The following is an 18342-nucleotide window of genomic DNA, read 5'->3' on the forward strand; positions in this document are numbered from 1 at the left end:
AAGGTCTCTGCTGGCCTTCTCTCCAGGCCTCTGGGTTCCAACAACTTTCCCTGGGGTGATTTCTTTCTGCATCTCCAAAGGCCTGGGCTGAGCTACAAGTGCTGAGATGAGGTATGCTGAGCTTCTTGGGCTGTGCTATGTTGTGCTCTCTCATTTAAGCACCAACCAATTAAGTCAAATGTCATTCATTGCAGCAGGCACACCTCCTAGCCAACTGCAGATGTAATCAGCAACAGATGAGGTTCATGTACCATTGGCTCATGTCCACAGTAACAGAACTTGATGCCTTCACCTGGCCAAGTTGACAACTGAATCTAACTACCACACCAGGTGATATCAAAACAGACCTTTCCAGCCACATCCTAATCTACACTGTCTCCTTTTCTTGGTCAATAGTTCAAGGTCTTCTCCTATCAAAACAGGCACCCTCCTTCCCTGGACCAACAACTCAAGGTCCTTTCCTGTCCTGCACCCTCCAAAACCCTTGCAACACTTATCACCCCACCTAGTCCCTCAAATATAAAATATCCTCCATTATCCTCCCTGAGCAAGCTGAAGTCTGACTTCAGAGCCACACCATGCTAGTGCCTGAATAAATTTCTTTGCCTGTGATCAGTTTGTCTTTGGATTTTTCTCAAACCGAACATTTTGGTGCCAAAACCAGGGAGGCTTCATCAAGACAAACTGATAAGTAGTGAAGCTCCACCTTGCCATTGTCAACAAAGCAAGCAACACCAGGCACTAATTCTTTGGCCAGGTTCATTTTGGGACCTCTCTGGAGGCCTCTTCAGTGGGGAGCTGTCCCCTAGCCATTCCATTTCTTTAGGGGAACTGGTCCCTAGCCGTTCTGTTTCTGAAAATCCTAGCGCTAGATGTGTGATCCTCCCCAGCTGTGGGAAATTGTCCCCCCATTCTTGACCCCCCAACTCTGGAGATACCTGGTTCCAGAATTGATCATCCATTTTCCTTGGGTTGAGGACAAGGGACACAGGGACACCTGTCTCACCACCTTGACCCCGTGTCTGAGATTCCTAAATTTTTTTTTTTTTTTTTTTTGTTAAACTGCTCCACATTTATTGAGCTATGAACCATTGCTATCACCTGAGACACTCACTCAACCATTCATCCTGACCCTCCCCTTGGGAAGGGGCCCAAGTACCTGCCCCCAGCATGCTCCGGAGGGCAGAGAACTTGGGGTGGGGGGCAAAAGGAGACTCGGGGGGATTCACGGAGAGATGGCAAAAGTGGGGTATGGGAGGACAGCAGGTGTGAAAAACTAGATTTCCAGGGGACACAAACACATGACACACACACAGAGGCAGAGACCAGGGGCACCCACCCTGCCCACCCAGCAGCCGCGGAAGCATCAGGGGAGGACCAGGCATCCGCGAGACATTTCAGTCCTCCCCCTCATGGAGCGTCTGCCGAGCGTGGCTGGGCCAAGTCTCCTCCTGGACTCTACCTTCGGGGCCTCTACCCCTGAGCCAAGGCGGCTTTGATGGCAGCTACCAGCTTCAGAAACTTGCTCTCTGTGTCCACGAAGCCATCGCCTCTCTTCTTAGAGTGAACCAACTTCCCAGCTACCATCACTTCAAAGAACCCGGTGGTCTGGGGGGTCCCCTCGCCGCTGATGTCCAGGCATCCAGGGAACTCATCTTCTAACTTCTTCTTGAGCTGTAAATACTTGGGCTTGTAGCCTCAAGCGCCACAATAAACCACTCGGACGGCGAGAGCCATGATGCGCGAGGGCCACATGCGCCGCAGCGCGGACCCTCCGAGCGTCCCGGCCCTGCAAGCCCCACACTCCAGATTCCTAAATTTTCCCATTTCTCAGGTGAGTCTTGTTCCCTCTCCGGAGTGTCCAGCTGCCTCTTCACACCTGTCTCTTTCTCTTCTCTCCACTCTGCAGGTCTCTCGTGGGCAGCACTTTTTCTGTTCCCCCCAAGGTCGCCCCTTTAGTGTGTCTCCTCTGCAGTCTTAAAACACTCTATCCTGGTGAGAGATTAAAAAAAAAATTCATGTTTTACTCTACCTCAATTTGACCACAGTATAAATTAAGCAATAACAGCCAATGGCCTGAACATGGTATTTTTGATATGCAAGTCCTCTGAGAGTTCAAGGACTTTATACAGTGCAATGAATGGCAAATTGTCTGAGGTTCCTTACATTCAGGCTTTCTTTTGCCTCCATGACTGTTCTTTCCTCTGCCAATCCTGTACCACCTACTAAATCTTGCTCCTCCGTGAAGCCCTCCTCTCATCCCCCCTGCTGCCAAGAAATCAGAAAAATCCTGTGTGGAGAATCCCCTACGGAGTCCTCTATAGATTTTGACCCTGCTGATCATGCACACCCCTCCCCCATGCTCCATCAGCACCCTCGGAACCCCTATGGCTTATGCAGGGGTCCCCTTCCTCTGTCTGCCTAACTTGTTTCACTTATCAAATCCTTCTCCTTCCTTCCACCTCTTTCTTTAATCCTGCCAAAGACCTTGTCCTTAACTCCTCTCACCCGCCTCCCTACGCAGCCCCTCCAGGAAGAGCTGCAACTGTGACTAAAACACAGCCCAATACGCCCCCTTCTCCTCCTCCCCCCATCTCCAGATTCTGCCACAGAATCTCAGCCCTGTCCCCTATGCAACCAAGCCACAAGCCCTGCCATGTTCCCTTTTCCCTTTCTGTCCTTTCTCAAGTCGAACAGCTTTTAGATTCATACTCTACTAACCCTGCCTAATTAATTAATTTCTGTACCTTACTGTGTCTGTACCCTCTCCTAGTGTAATCTAAGAGTTTAACGCCTGTTTGTTAATTGGTGTGTTTGGTTTAGTTATTGCATGGTATGTTACTTAAATATAAGTCTTAAATGTTTGTTTGAATTTGTTAGTTGATACATGCCTGCATCTATAATAGTCAATGTTCCTAATTGATTGTAATTACGGAAGTTCTTTGAAAAAGGAACCTTTATCAGAAGTTGGAAAAATTATAATTTTAAGTCTATAAAGAAAGAGGTTATTGCTGTTACATAATCTGGCTTCAAAATGATTTAAGAACATTACAATTAAAATTTTTCTGCCAAAAGGTAGAAATGGAATAAGGTAATATGTTCAATCCTTTAGTTGTCCCTCTCAGAAGTATTTCTGTGTTTCTGTTCCTTGTGTAACTAACTTTCTACTTGTGTCTGTTTACCTGCTCAATGTATATTTTCATACCTTTGGAAATCAATAGCAAATTAATTTTAAAAATCTTAAAAGTCTCTATCTAAACTGCTTAAAAATTATTATCTTATATAAATATATAAATTAATACTTTCTAAATAAAAAATAAAAAGAGAGAGTGGGCCATGGTGGCTCAGAAGGTAGAGTTCTTTTCTGCCATGCCAGAGATCCAGGTTCTGTTCCCAGTGCCTGCACATGTAAAAAATAAAATTAATTAAAAATAAATAAAATAAAAAGAGAAGAAACCCTCTGAAAGGCAAAATTTAGAAATCTTAGTTTTGTAATTACTGTAAACCTGTACTTAAGAAACTGCCCCTTGAATTTCCCTAAAGTAGCAGAAAACTGCTAAAGGGCTGCCTTTGGAAAAAGCAAAAACCTTTTCCAATGATCTTGGTCACAGCTTTTCATAAAATAAATCTAATAATTGGAAAACCTCCAAATTATTCTGATACCAGAAAACCCTGAAAACCCAGAGATGCCAGACTCTTCAAGAATAACCACCAGTTTCATCATAGCACCCCTTTGCCCCTCAATAACAGCACTACTTTTCAGCTTTAAAGCAGGTATCACTACCAGCCACTACCCTGTCATAAACTGTAGGTACAGATCTATACTCCCCACCCCACCAGCCAAAAGCAGATACATAACAGATATTAGCCCTTCAGCATCCCAAGAAATTAAAGGAAAGATGTTACTTTTATGTCAATCAGTCTGGCCTTGTCAGAGATGCAGCAAAAAACCTAGCAGATTGGGCATCAAAAATCCATCAATGGATTTTTGAATCTTGGGATAGATGGTTACAAAAATTCTCCTGGTTCTCATGGCTTATCCTAATCCTCACCCCACTAATAACTTTTCTCTTAATATCAGCAGGATCCTACATCATGCAGTCTCTAGTGCATTTTATTTGGTCTGCAGTCCACAGTATTACTCAAAGCCATATAAAAAGCATTTTTCTATTACAAGAAGTTCAGTATCAGCCTCTCTCCCAAAGAAATTCCTCCCCTCACCTCAATGCCAGAGAGGAAGAAAATCACAACCCCCATGTCTACCCCTAACAGCAGAGAGCAGCCAGAACACTTTGCCCAATTTCCTTTCTTTCCCTCCCTGGCCTAACACAATATCCCTCCCTACACATTAGTTTCTTTTTTATATGTAACCAAAGCTGAAATGTTACAATGATAGGCTTGGACCCTGAAAAAGGGGCAAAAATAACAGAAGCCATCCCCCACTGACACCTGGCTGATTTTGAAACAGACTCTTTTGTCCACACCCCAAATCTGTACTCCCTCCCTCCCCTAGGCCAGTGGCCCAGGGTCCTTTCCTCTCCTACATCTGCCAAAACCCTTGCGTCTCTTATTACCCCACCTAGTCCTTCAAATATAAAATATCGTCCCAGGACAGGTTAAAGTCTGACTTTAGCCCCTCACCATGCTATTGCCTGAATAAATCCCTTCACTTGTGATGTTTGTCTTCAGCCTTCTTCAAGACGAACAGTAAGCTCTTAAAGAAGCCACATATATTTGGGAATTGTAACTTATATTTCTCAATTCTGAGATGCTGAGCTACTGGTATATTACCTGGCCATTCCCTGAAATTTTAGGTATTTATGTGGCACCTGGACTCAGAGTTAGAGCAGTGAAACTATGAAAGTCAGCATTACCCCATTCAGCAACTGTTAAAAATGCTGAAAAAGTGATCAGATTTCATCTAGAGATATGAATGAAGCTGACTGGATCGGACCAAAGTAAATCAGAATACTGGGTAAAGCACATATGACTGATATTTTCAAACTTCAACTTCCATTCATAACCAAAAGGAGAGCTATGTACTTGAGCAAAATTTATATTTTGAGTAGCAATTATCTAATTTACCTTGCATCATCAGATTACTTGAACATCATAATTACATGGTATCTTGAAAAGGGTGTGAGATCTTGTTGGTTTGTACAGATATGTGTGACGCCCCCATATTTCTCAGAGTAATTTGGGCAGAAAATTTAAAAAAATATTTGCAAAGTCCCTTTGGGAGATTAGGAGGAAAGGAGGAAATATTAAACCTCCCCATCTGGGGAATTCCTGATATTCTTCCAAGCAGTAAGGACAACCAATTCAATAGGCTGAGCTCTCACACTTGAGGCTGGCCCCTATGAAGTTTATTCCTGCAAAGGAGAGACTAAGCCTCCTGATAATTATGCCTAACAGTCAACTCCAAATAGCCGCTTTTGTTGCTCATACGTGGCCTCTCTCTCTCTCTAAGCCAAATTGGCAGGTAAACTCACCGCCCTTCCAGATATCTCCCTGGCAACATGGAACCTGGCTCCCAGGAATGAGCCAGGACCCAGCATCATGGGATCACTTTTCTGCACATATGTTATATTTAACAATAGAAAATATTTTGAAAACTACATTAAAAATAGTAAAGCAGGGCTGGCCACGGTGGCTCAGTGGCAGAGTTCTCACCTGCCGTGCCTGAGACTCAGGTTCGATTCTGGTGCGTGCCCATGTAATAATAACAATAAAAAAAATTGTTAAAATAATAATAAAGGAAATGAGGTGGTATGAAATTTTTTATGTTTTATTTTATATTTTTAATTCTTCTTCTGGATTAATGAAAATGTTTTAAAATTGAATGTGTTGATAATTGCACAATTATGTGATGATACTGTGAGCCATTGATTTTACACTTTGGATGGATTATATAGTGTGTGAGTATATCTCAATTTAATTGCATTAAAAAAAGAATCAGGTGCTGTGCCTTGGCTGATTCAGAAAGATCTTACATATATATATATATAGAATGATATTTTAGAAAATGCATAGGAATGAAGAGTAAAGGGAGACATTTCAAAATCGGATGAGGATACTTTTATGGATAACAGATTAATTATCTTGATCTAAGATTTCATGGACCTATTCAGTTACCAAAAGTTAACTTTAAATACATGCAGCTTATTTTATTGAAGATATACATTAATAAAGCTGTTTAAAGAATACCAAGAGATTATCAGGCACAGGATAAAAAGCCTTCCTTTTGTGGGTGTGGGTGTGTCTGTGAATAGTTCCATTCCCAGTCAGTGGCACACTTCCTAGTCCATACACATTGGGTAGGGTACCGTATGTGTTTTTTCAGTTTTGAAGGAAACTAGCTTTAGATTGTTACTGTTACAAACAGTAACTTTCTAAAAAGACGCAGATGGATCAAACTCTTTTCAAGAAACCTAATGATATGCCAGATTTTTGTGCTACTTTGTGTTTGTTGTGTTACTTTGGAGTTTGCTGTGTTACTGCTCCATTTGTCTGTAGCTACATCTAAGCTACATACATAAACATTACTGGTTAATAGAGTTGTGGAGAAAAAACACACACAAAAAAGCAAGCAGAGAAGAAAGGAATCTGAAGAACTGGGTATAAAAAATCATTTTCTGAGAAAACTATTTAGATAATCCAAATGAGAATTTTTATGTTAGTGTGATCAGGACAGAGGATATGTGAGACACACCTTAAATATTTCTGATCATTATAGTACTGGCTACTATATAGTATATACAGCATATAGTTAAGTAATTTCTGAGTACTGAAGTAGACAGATTATGTTAATGGTAGTCCAAAGCCCCAAAATTATCACCCAAAAATTGTTTCTTAATGGAAATGAAACAGCTCACAGAGAGAGTTTGTACAAAAAATGGTTAAGGAGAACTATTGGCATTTAATGAGTGAATTCCAGAGATGCCAAATATCTTGCAAAACAAATGATGGTTATGCACTGTAAACAATTATCTTACTTCCAATATGACTTCCAAATGTCTTCATTTGTAATCATGTATATTGTAAAAACTTTCTGTGGCTAGATTTTAAATCTATTTTATATATAATTATATATATTCAATATCTAGATTTAATATACCCTGTGATTTTCATGAATTTATCTGCCATAAAATTTGAAGGAATATTTTACTTCATCTCGTTTAAAACTTACTGAGCATCACCTCCCATATAGCAGAAATCAAATTACCTATGCTAAAGCCACTTGTGGTATTTGAGTAGCAAGTATAGCATAGTTATATTTCATACAACTGTGTAGCTGTAGCATTCACACTAAGCTAGTAAATGTTTATTATTTATAACTTATTTCAAAGTGTAAAATCTTGAGTAAACGTGACAATAATCTTTATTGAAGCACTTGGAATTTAGTTTTGTAACGCCATATTCAAGTAAAAGAAGTTAAGGTACTAATGTGTCAACTCTGCCAACATATATTCATTACTATTGTTACAATGAATCCATGAAGATTAAAACAACATTTTACAAATAAAAATGACAGTAACATTATACAAGCATAATATTTTTAGTATTTGTAAGAAATATTACAACCAGATTATTTTTTCTACTATAATTAAATAGTCTTTTAAACATAATAGTGGTCTCATTGTTTTATGTTATTTTTTGGTGAGTAAAATGAATGATTAGAAAATGCTGTGAGCTGCACAATATCAGAGAATAATTCATTTTACTTGTTGCACAAGTAATTATTAGTACAGTGATGGAAGGAAATCCAAACAAACTAATTTCTTCTGTTTCATTTGTCAATGATATAGTTTCATGAAGAATCAGTGGGATGGCAAAAAGAGTTCAAAATCAGCTGTGTAACGAACTGCAGTGAAGCAAATATTCAGCATAAGTAGATGAAATCACACTGCATGATAATGAAGATTGACTACTTGCAATTTTAATATTCCTGGGAAAGAAAAGTTGTGGAGAAAATGATCATTCTAATATTTATGACTGACTAAAACAGGTTTTACAGTCCATGAAATCCCTAAGTGTTATTTATTGGAAATGTATTTGATTTTCTAATGTCACTGATAGGGCATTAAATGAAATACCAATTCCCATGGTCAGCAGCCCAAATGTATAGCCATCATCAAAACATATGCCAGCTATTTTAATAATTCATTATGTTATTCATCAGCAAACTTTGGATGCTTAGAATCACAGAGAAAAAACTTCAAATCAAATAATAACTATCATTATTAGAAACATTTTTCTAATAAATTATGAAACAAGATTAAAGAAAAAGTTTAGCATTTTAGCCTGTAAACAGAAGCACTATGTCTCTCAAAGTGTTTCCAGTGGCCCCCTTTCCAGTCTTTAGGAAAGGATATATTTAAAGATGATTTCAAATATATATTGCTATTTTTGATATTATTTAAATGCATAATTACTAAATTTAAAGATTTGAATGAATTTATACTGCAGGTTGGGTGATAATTCATTTGAAGCAGACTTAGGACATGTTAGCCAAAATACTCAGGGAGAATCAATTACATCATTTTTAATAATAAAAGGATTTGGATCTAGCTGAAACTTATATACATACTTCTTTAGAAAGAAGCTATATGTACATTTTTTAACATTTTTTTCTTTATTAGAGAAGGTGTAGGTTTACAGAAAAATCCTACATAAAATACAGGATTCCCACATACCACTCTGACAACAGTACTTTGCATTGGTGTGGAATATTTGTTACAATTGATAATAGCATATTTTTATAATTGTACTACTAATTAAAGTCCATGGTTTATCTCAGGGTTCACTATTTGTATTGTGTAATTACATGGATTATTCTCTTTAATTTTTATTCTGTGTGCATATACATATATATATATATTCTAACATTTCCCCTTTTAATCACATCCAGACATATGTCTTAGTGCTGGTAATCGCATTCACAGTATTATGGTACCATCACCACCATCCATTTCCAAAGTATTTCCATCATTGCAAATTGGAACCTCATATAAGTTTTAACTTCCCATTACCTATCCTCACCCCATCCTATTCTGACTTTATTTACTTTAATTTCATTTCTAAATATGCTTATTTGGAAATGGTTCTATTGTTGAGTGCAATTGAAACAAAAGCAATAAAATAGGTAGCAATAATGACACAGAAAATTTAAGTCTGCTTTTAGAAGACAGATTTACAAACAGTAAATCAGCAGAAAGATGAAATGCAATTATCCAAATGGTTCTTCTAAAAATTAGTTTTAAAATATTTTATTATTATAGCGTAGTGCTAAGAAATCTGCTTTGTGAAATTTCATAACAAAATATTTAGACAGATTGAATTATGCATCCCAATTTAGCTGCGTCCTTAATCTTAAACCACATTCCTGTGGGTGTGAACACATTGCAATAGGATCTCTTGAAAACACTAGTTTTAGGTAAGGTGTGGCTAACTGAAGCAGGATGGCACTTGATCTGGTTTAGTGGAGGCCTGATAAAGAGAAGAACCGGGAAACTAGAGTTAAAGAAGGCCATAAGGAGAAGCTGGAAATCTGCAGAAACCTGGAAGAGAAAGGGAGGCCATTGATAGGTGGCTACAAGAAGCAAAGATAAAAGCCAAAGAACCCCAAGAATTGCCAGCAGCCAGCACCAGTACATACAGACTTTGAGAAGAAGATATTGCCTGCTGACACCTCAATTTTAGACTGCTCCCAGTCTCAAAACCATGAGCCAATAAATTCCTGTTGTTTAAGTCAACCCCTTGTGTGGTATTTATCATATCACAGGATGGATGTCTTTGCTTTGCAAGCTTACTCTAATACTATACCCAGAGATCTATCATAAAAATTACATGTGGTCTCTAGGACTGCTATTTTACTTTCTAAACTATTGTGTATCATTTGTTCCCTACGTTGAAGAATATGATTTCTATGTATTTTCAAGTATTAGAGAGGAATTTATGTGACTTCATGTGAGATATGTTCTGTACTACTTCATTATCACCCAAAATAAGTTTTAATTTTTTTATTAAATAAGGGAAATTTATTCAAGAGGATACATCTACTGTAACTGTGAAAATTCCAAACCGCACCATTTTCTTCATATCTACAGTTCATAAATCACCTCAGTATTATCCTACTTCAATTATAGGCATTTATTTATTTTATTAAACACAAATTCCTTTGTTCTAATATGGTTTTATTTTTATGTCCACCTCCATTTCAACCATTTATTTTTTTCCTTTCTTTTCTTTGCTGTATTTGCTTTGCTGAATGACTTCTGATTTTCTTCTGCTAGATCTAAATTTACTAATTGCAATTTATACAAGCATCGTTTTACATCATATTTTTTAGCACAATAGTGCAAAGTATATCATATTTTAAATATTGTTTTCTCTAATTTCTCCTTAATATTGATATTTTTCACTGTGATTTGTATTTCAGAATAAAGATACATGAAAAATCATTTGTTATGGTAAAATGGATATGTTGAGCCTAGTTTTGAGAACTATTCAACCAAAAATTAAGTATTATGTACCATCTTATAGTTTTCAATGGAAAATAGAGTTATATTAGAATTACATTTAGTTTATACAGATAAGACTCTAATAACCTAAATTACAAAAATAGGTATACATATATATACTTTTTTTTGTATATATAAATATATACATATATATATATTTTTTCCACATGTGCAGGCTCTAGGAATTGAACCCAGGTCTCTGGCACAGCAGGCAAGAATTCCACCACTGAGCCACTGGTGCACCAAAAATACACGTCTTTGTATGTATGGTATAGAGAGTATATGTTACTTAGAAAAGAGAAAATAGTTTTGCCTTAAAACAAAATGACTAATTATTCCAGAATCATATAAGTATGCATGTAAAATTATTAAAAATTTACAATTTATTTAGTAATTGAAATTACTTTAAAATATTTAAAAATTATAAAAGTTTTACAAAGTAAATTTTGTTTTGGTAAATGCTAACTTAGATTTAAAAGGTTTGTAATGTTTTCAGAAACAGCCTTAATTTCCAATATTATACTGATGCAAACAAAGAAGTTGGTTTCCTCTGTTAAATAACAAAATTTGCTTGGATAATTGACCCACTTCTAATAAAAGATTATTGAAAGTTTATTTGTCTTTTTAGTAAATTGCATAAAAATCAACAATTCTGTCTTTTCAAAATAATTTCCTATACTGGATGTTGACTTCACCATGTCTTTAATTATTTAAAAATAAATAAACCAATCTTCTCATTTTAAAAGAACTAAGGTTCTTTACAATCACGTTATCTCCAATGTTTAATTTTAGTCTTTTTTCACTTTGCTTAACAAATTGAATAGGTAAGTATTGCTTTTCACTGATCTATGATCCTTTAAAACAACCTCCTGACAAAATTTGACACTTTCCCTTCTGAAAACCAAATCCTAAATAATACATTCCCACCTAACACTAGGTTTTGCTAAAGGACCCTGGGAAATTACAAAGATTTTTCTTTTAACTTGTAAAAAAAAATGTTGCTAAAAATAATTAGGTTTATTTCATGTATTATAAATTTCATAAAATATTGTCAAACCAGAATAGATGTTTATCTCATCCTAAGTTAAGTTTATAGGAATGAAATGTAATTAATAGGGTTATGTTTTAAATTATCTAAAGTGTCCAGAAATTTATCACTGTCCTTGATGTCCCTGATACACTTGTATCAATTAGAGTCCAGGTGCTGTTTTATATAATATTATTAGACAACAACAGTATATAGTTCCATTAGTCAATACATCAGTTATTTATTAAAATGCTGCGATTTCATGTCTTCAGTATAATGCAATATATTTTAGGCCAGTGATTTTCAATTGTGCATTCACATAATTACTTATAGAGCTTTATCAATATGTATTTTTTTTTATTTTTTTTTATTTTTTATTTTTTTTTTATTAATTAAAAAAAGAATTAACAAAACAATTAGAAATCATTCCAATCTACATGTACAATCAGTAATTCTTAATAACATCACATAGTTGCATATTCATCATTTCTTAGTACATTTGCATCAATTTAGAAAAAGAAATAAAAAGACAACAGAATAAGAATTAAAACAATAATAGAAAGAAAAAAAAACAAAAAAAACAAAAACAAAAAACCTATACCTCACATGCAGCTTCATTCAGTGTTTTAATATAATTGCATTACAATTGGGTAGTATTGTGCTGTCCATTTCTGAGTTTTTATATCCAGTTCCGTTGTACAGTCTGTATCCCTTCATCTCCAATTATCCCTTCTCTTTTTTTTTTTTTTTAATTAACGGAAAAAAAGAAATTAACCCAACATTTAGAGATCATACCATTCTACACATGCAATCATTAATTCTTAACATCATCACATAGATGCATGATCATCATTTCTTAGTACATTTGCATTGGTTTAGAAGAACTAGCAACATAACCGAAAAAGATATAGAATGTTAATATAGAGAAAAAAATAAAAGTAATAATAGTAAAATCAAAACAAAACAAAACAAAACAAAACAAAACCCTATAGCTCAGATGCAGCTTCATTCAGTGTTTTAACATGATTACTTTACAATTAGGTATTATTGTGCTGTCCATTTTTGAGTTTTTGTATCTAGTCCTGTTGCACAGTCTGTATCCCTTCAGCTTCAATTACCCATTGTCTTACCCTGTTTCTAACTCCTGCTGAACTCTGTTACCAATGACATATTTCAAGTTTATTCTCGAATGTCCGTTCACATCAGTGGGACCATACAGTATTTGTCCTTTAGTTTTTGGCTGGATTCACTCAGCATAATATTCTCTAGGTCCATCCATGTTATTACATGGTTCATAAGTTTATCTTGTCTTAAAGCTGAATCCATTCTGCCATTCTATGTCTTTTGATTGGGAAATTCAGTCCATTAACTTTTAGTGTTATTACTGTTTGGATAATATTTTCCTCTACCATTTTGGCTTTTGTATTATATATATCATATCTGATTTTCCTTCTTTCTACACTTTACTCCATACCTCTCTCTTCTGTCTTTTCGTGTCTGACTCTAGTGCTCCCTTTAGTATTCTTGCAGAGCTGGTCTCTTGGTCACAATTCTCTCATTGACATTTTGTCTATAAATGTTTTAATTTCTCCTTCATTTTTGAAGGACAATTTTGCTGGATATAGGAGTCTTGGTTGGCAGTTTTTCTCTTTTAGTGATTAAATATATCATCCCACTGTCTTCTAGCTTCCATGGTTTCTGCTGAGAAATCTACACATAGTCTTATTGGGTTTCCTTGTATGTGACAGATTGTTTTTCTCTTGCTGCTTTCAAGATCCTCTCTTTCTCTTTGACCTCTGACATTCTAACTATAAATGTCTTGGAGAACGCCTATTTGGGTCTATTCTCTTTGGGGTGCACTGCACTTCTTGGATCTGTATATTTAGGTCTTTCATAAGAGTTGGGAAATTTTCAGTGATAATTTCTTCCATTAGTTTTTCTCCTCCTTTTCCCTTCTCTTCTCCTTCTGGGACACCCACAACACGTATATTTGTGCGCTTCATATTGTCATTCAGTTCCCTGATTCCTGCTCAAGTTTTTCCATTCTTTTCCCTATAGTTTCTGTTTCTTTTTGGAATTCAGTTGTTCCATCCTCCAGTTCACTAATTGTAGCTTCTGTCTCTTTAGATCTACCATTGTAGGTATCCATTGTTTTTTCCATTTTTTCTTCTTTGTCCTTCACTCCCACAAGTTCTGTGATTTGTTTTTTCAGATTTTCTATTTCTTCTTTTTGTTCAGCCCATATCTTCTTCATGTCCTCCCTCAATTTATTGATTTGGTTTTTGAAGAATTTTTCCATTTCTGTTCGTATATTCAGCATTAGTTGTCTCAGCTCCTGTATCTCATTTGAATTATTGGTTTGTTCCTTTGATTGGGCCATATCTTCAATTTTCCGAGCGTCATCCATTATTTTCTGCTGGTGTCTGGGCATTTGATCAGATCTCCCTGGGTGTGGGACCCAGCTGGTTGAAAGGTTTTTCTGTGGAATCTCTGGACTCTGTTTTTCTTTTCCTGCCCAGTAGGTGGCGCTCGTGGCGGTCGTTTGTCTGCGGGGCAGTCGGCCCGGGAAACCGCGCGTGGAGGCGGGGGTCGCTGGCCGTGGCTTGGGGGAGTGCCGGTCCAAATTGCCCAGCTGGCCTGAGACGCCAAGCGTGACGGGAGGGCCCCGCTATCCAATGTTCCCAGTCAGACCGGGGAGCCACGTGCGTGGAGGGGACCCCAGACGCCAGCCACCCCAGCCGGGAAAACGTGCACCCCTCGGGTATCTCACAGCAGTGGATTCTCCCTACCCGTTCAGCCGTTCCAGAATGGGGTACGCTGTCTTTTTTGGTCTCTGTCGTGACTCCGGGAGCTGTTTTGTATTGTTTCTGTTTCTTTAGTTGCTTTTCTGGAGGAGGAACTAAGACCCGCGCGTCTTACTAAGCCGCCATCTTCTCCGGAAGTGTCAATATGTATTTTATACAGCCTTTTCTTCATTAGCAGTTAGTTATAAAATCTCATATTTAATGTGTTCTATCATATGCATGCTCTCTCACCGGCTTAATCTTTTCCTTACAAAAGGGCCACTGTCACTACTGATATTAAGCTTTTATTAAAACAAATATTCTTCCCTCACATATGGAATATCAGTGACTCTTTCAAATCCTGAGAGGTATGCATTTCACTGGTGATATCATCCAAAAAATATAATGAGTTCTCCCTTCACCCCCATATTAAACTGTCCTCAATCTAGTTATTTGGAATAATAGAGAAATCCAAAACCCCTAGTGGTCCAATATTAAATTCATGTCTCTCAACTACAATGGTTATTAATTAATTAATTAAAGATATGCTCATGAAAAGGCAGTAACAAAATAATTTCAGAGTTGATTTGATCATTTGATTATTAAGGTCATGGCTTCCTGACAACACAATTTTTTGTCTATCTAGTAAAAGTGATAATATATCATTTTAAAAGAAGCATTGAAGTAGGCATGTCCAACAACTCACTGCTCTCAGACTAAGGAAATTTTGGTTTTTTGTCATTGTTTTTTTAAAACTGCTAGAAATACTTTCTACTTTGAAATAATGCAAAGTTACAGGACAATTGCAAAAATAATACAAGCCCCATAAAGAGAATTCTGACATATACCCCTAATCCCCCTGGAAATCAAGATCCACAAATTTCAGCATTTCACCACTATGCTAGTTTGAAACTGTTATGCACCTCAGAAAACCATGTTTTCTTTCCTAATCTAATCTTGCTCAAGCAGCCATGTTTCTTTTCATTCCAATTCAACATTGTGGGGTGGAAACTTCTATTGGATTGTTTCCATGGAGATGTGACACACCCCATTTCAGGTGTGACCTTTTGATTAGATGGAAATATGACTCTGCCCATTCAAGGTGGGTCTTCATTAGTTTACTGGAGTCCTTTAAAAGAGGAAACATTTTGGAGAAAACACAGTTGTTTCAGAGCCAACATAGATACAGACATCTGGAGATACTTGGAGTGTTGACAGAAAGTATAGATGTGGGCTTTTGGAGATGCGGAACCCACCAGATGTTGCCATGCCTTCCCACGAGATGGGAAACAAGACAGAAGCCAGAGTCATATTCCAGAAGAGCTAATGAAGGCCCACAGACACCTAGAGAAGAATCACTGGCAACAGAAGTCAGAAGCAATGGGACCAGGAACAAGGACCAGCCGAAGCCAACTCCACGCCTTCCCATGTGACAGATGTCAGCGTTTCTTTAGTCCAAGTCTCTTCTCTAGATACCTTAGATTGGACATTTTATGGCCTTAGAACTATAAACTTGTAACTTAAATTCCCTTTTTGAACAGATGTTCCATTTCTGGTAATACTTCTGACCTCATTTAACAAACTAAAACAGCTACCTTTCAGTTTCTCTCTCTCTCTCTCTCTGTCTCTGTCTCTCTCTATCAATCTATCTACCTACCTACCTGTTATCTATCTTCTGAGCATTTGAGAACGGGTTACATGTATCATTTTTTTCTGAACAAATAATGTTTCCATGTGCATTTCCTATGAACAAGGGCAAACACTTATGTAATCACTTTAAAGTTCAAGAAATTTGACAGTAATATAAAGCTTGCAGTCTGCATTCCATTCTATTCTAATGCCCCAGTAATATCTATTGAAATTTCCCCTTCATTCTTAGATCCTATCCAGTATTTTGTATTGCATTTAATTGTCATGATCTCTTTAGTTTCTTTTTTTTTCTTTCCTTCTGTTCTAGTTTGCTAGCTGCCAGAATGCAACACACCAGAGACGGATTGGCTTTTAATAAAAGGGGATTTATTTTGTTGGTTCTTCAGAGGAAAAGCAGCTAACTTTCCACTGAGGTTCTTTCTTACGTGGAAGGCACAAGATGGTCTCTGCTGGTCTTCTCTCCAGGCCCCTGGGTTCCAACAACTTTCCCCGGGGTGACTTCTTTCTGCATCTCCAAAGGCCTGGGCTGAACTGCGAGTGCTGAGATGAGGAATGCCGAGCTGCTAGGCTGTGCTACCTTGTGTTCTCTCATTTAAGCACCAGCCACTTAAGTCAAATGTCACTCATTGCAGCAGACACGCCTCCTAGCCAACCGCAGATGTAATTAGCAACAGATGAGGTTCACGTACCATTGGCTTATGTCCGCAGCAACAAAACTAGGTATGCTCACCTAGCCAAGTTGACAACCAAATCTAACTAACACACTTTCCTTCCTCCCTCCCTCCTACCCTCTCTCCCTCCTTCCTTCCTTCCTTCCTTCCTTCCTTCCTTCCTTCCTTCCTTCCTTCCTTTCCTTTCCTTTCCTTCCTTCTTTCTTTCTTTCTTTTTTTTTTCTTCCTGTCTCTCACTCACTCACTCCCTCCCACCCTCCCTTCCTTCCCTCCTTTCTTGTTTTAATTGTGGAAACATATACAGGACATGCATTTTACCAGCAGAACACCTCCCAAGCATACCACTCACTGAGATTAGTCCCATGTGCAGTGCTGCAGTGCCTTCACCACCATCCATTACCAGAACACTCCTTTCACCACAAACAGAAACCCTTTTACTCGTTTTGAAACTCCCGTTGCTCCTATTCCTCATCTCTGGTTCCCTTTTTTCTGTTTTTCACCTCTATAAGTTTGCATACGCTATATTTTCTTTGTGATTACCATAGTTTCCTCAGTTTCTATTCACTTAAATGTTCTTTTTCTCCTCAAATTGGATGATTTCAGATATTTTATCTTCAAGTTGACTGATTTTTTTCTGCTAGCTTTGATTTGCTTTTACATCATTCTAGTTTTTTTCTTTTCTTTTTTAATTTGTAATCTGTATGGCAGTGTCACATTTCATTATTCTTCTGTGTGAGTATCCCTTTATTGCAACACCATTTGTTGAATTTTTGCTTTGCTTTTTGTTTGTTTGTTTTTGGGAAAGTGCATGGACCAGGAATCAAACCCAGGTCTCCCGCATGGCAGGCGAGAATTCCTCCACTAAACTATCCTTGGACCCCCTAGTAATTTTTAGTTTCTATTTCTATGGTCTTTAGTTCTGTTTCATTCATTTTCATAATTCCCATCTTTCCATTGATACCCTCTTTGTGTTCATCTATAGTTTGTTTGAGTTCCTTTAGATCTTTGTCCATGTTTTCCTTTAGTTCCTTGAGCATATTTAGAACAATTTTTAAAAGTTTTTGTCTGGAGCATCCCAGACCTAATTTTCTGCTTCGATGGTTTTCGATGCTTTAATGTTCTCCTCTGCCTGTGCCATTACTTCCTGTTTCTTTGAATATGTTGTAATTGTTTGTTGAATCCTGGTCATTTTGGTATTTTAGAATGTTATCACTGGAGTTTAAGCTCTGAGGCATCTATTTTTTAAGCTCACATCTGGCTAAGGTTGTGACAGAATTTTCCTTGAATATCAAGGGAAAAGAAAAGAAAAGAAAAAATAGGAAACACCTTTTCCAGTCTTTGCAGATTAACCTACATGAAATTCCTCCTTCAGAGCTAGTCCATACAATGAGTTTAGAGAATAGCTCCAGGCCAAACAGTACGGACCCGTATGATCCTTTCTACACATGTATTATACCTTGCACATGTGTATTTGTTTCTAGGAATTCCTCCTTTTATGCAAAAATGAAGGTCCTCTCTTTCCTAGGAAGCAATTTTCTCACAGCTCACAGCGCTACACTCTATAATTACAGCAAGCAGTCCCTTAACCCCAGGGAACCACTTTACTGTTCTTTTCTAGAATTCTGTAGGAGATTTCTGTGAGCTGCCTTCAATATAGGGGAAAATTCTGTGACAGAAATGATAGAAAG

General features: G+C 37.2%; 1 long non-coding RNA gene and 1 pseudogene across 1 annotated transcript in view; one reads left to right on the forward strand and one right to left on the reverse strand.

The window, feature by feature from the left end:
• LOC143666023 (uncharacterized) overlaps positions 1–18342 on the forward strand; it is a 688093-nt gene that overhangs the window by 236231 nt on the left and 433520 nt on the right. The gene's annotated exons all lie outside the window — the stretch shown is intronic.
• On the reverse strand, positions 1047–1804 carry LOC143666021 (selenoprotein W-like; annotated as a pseudogene).

This window comes from Tamandua tetradactyla, chromosome 22 (assembly GCF_023851605.1).
Source record: "Tamandua tetradactyla isolate mTamTet1 chromosome 22, mTamTet1.pri, whole genome shotgun sequence".
Classification (NCBI taxonomy): Eukaryota; Metazoa; Chordata; class Mammalia; order Pilosa; family Myrmecophagidae; genus Tamandua; species Tamandua tetradactyla.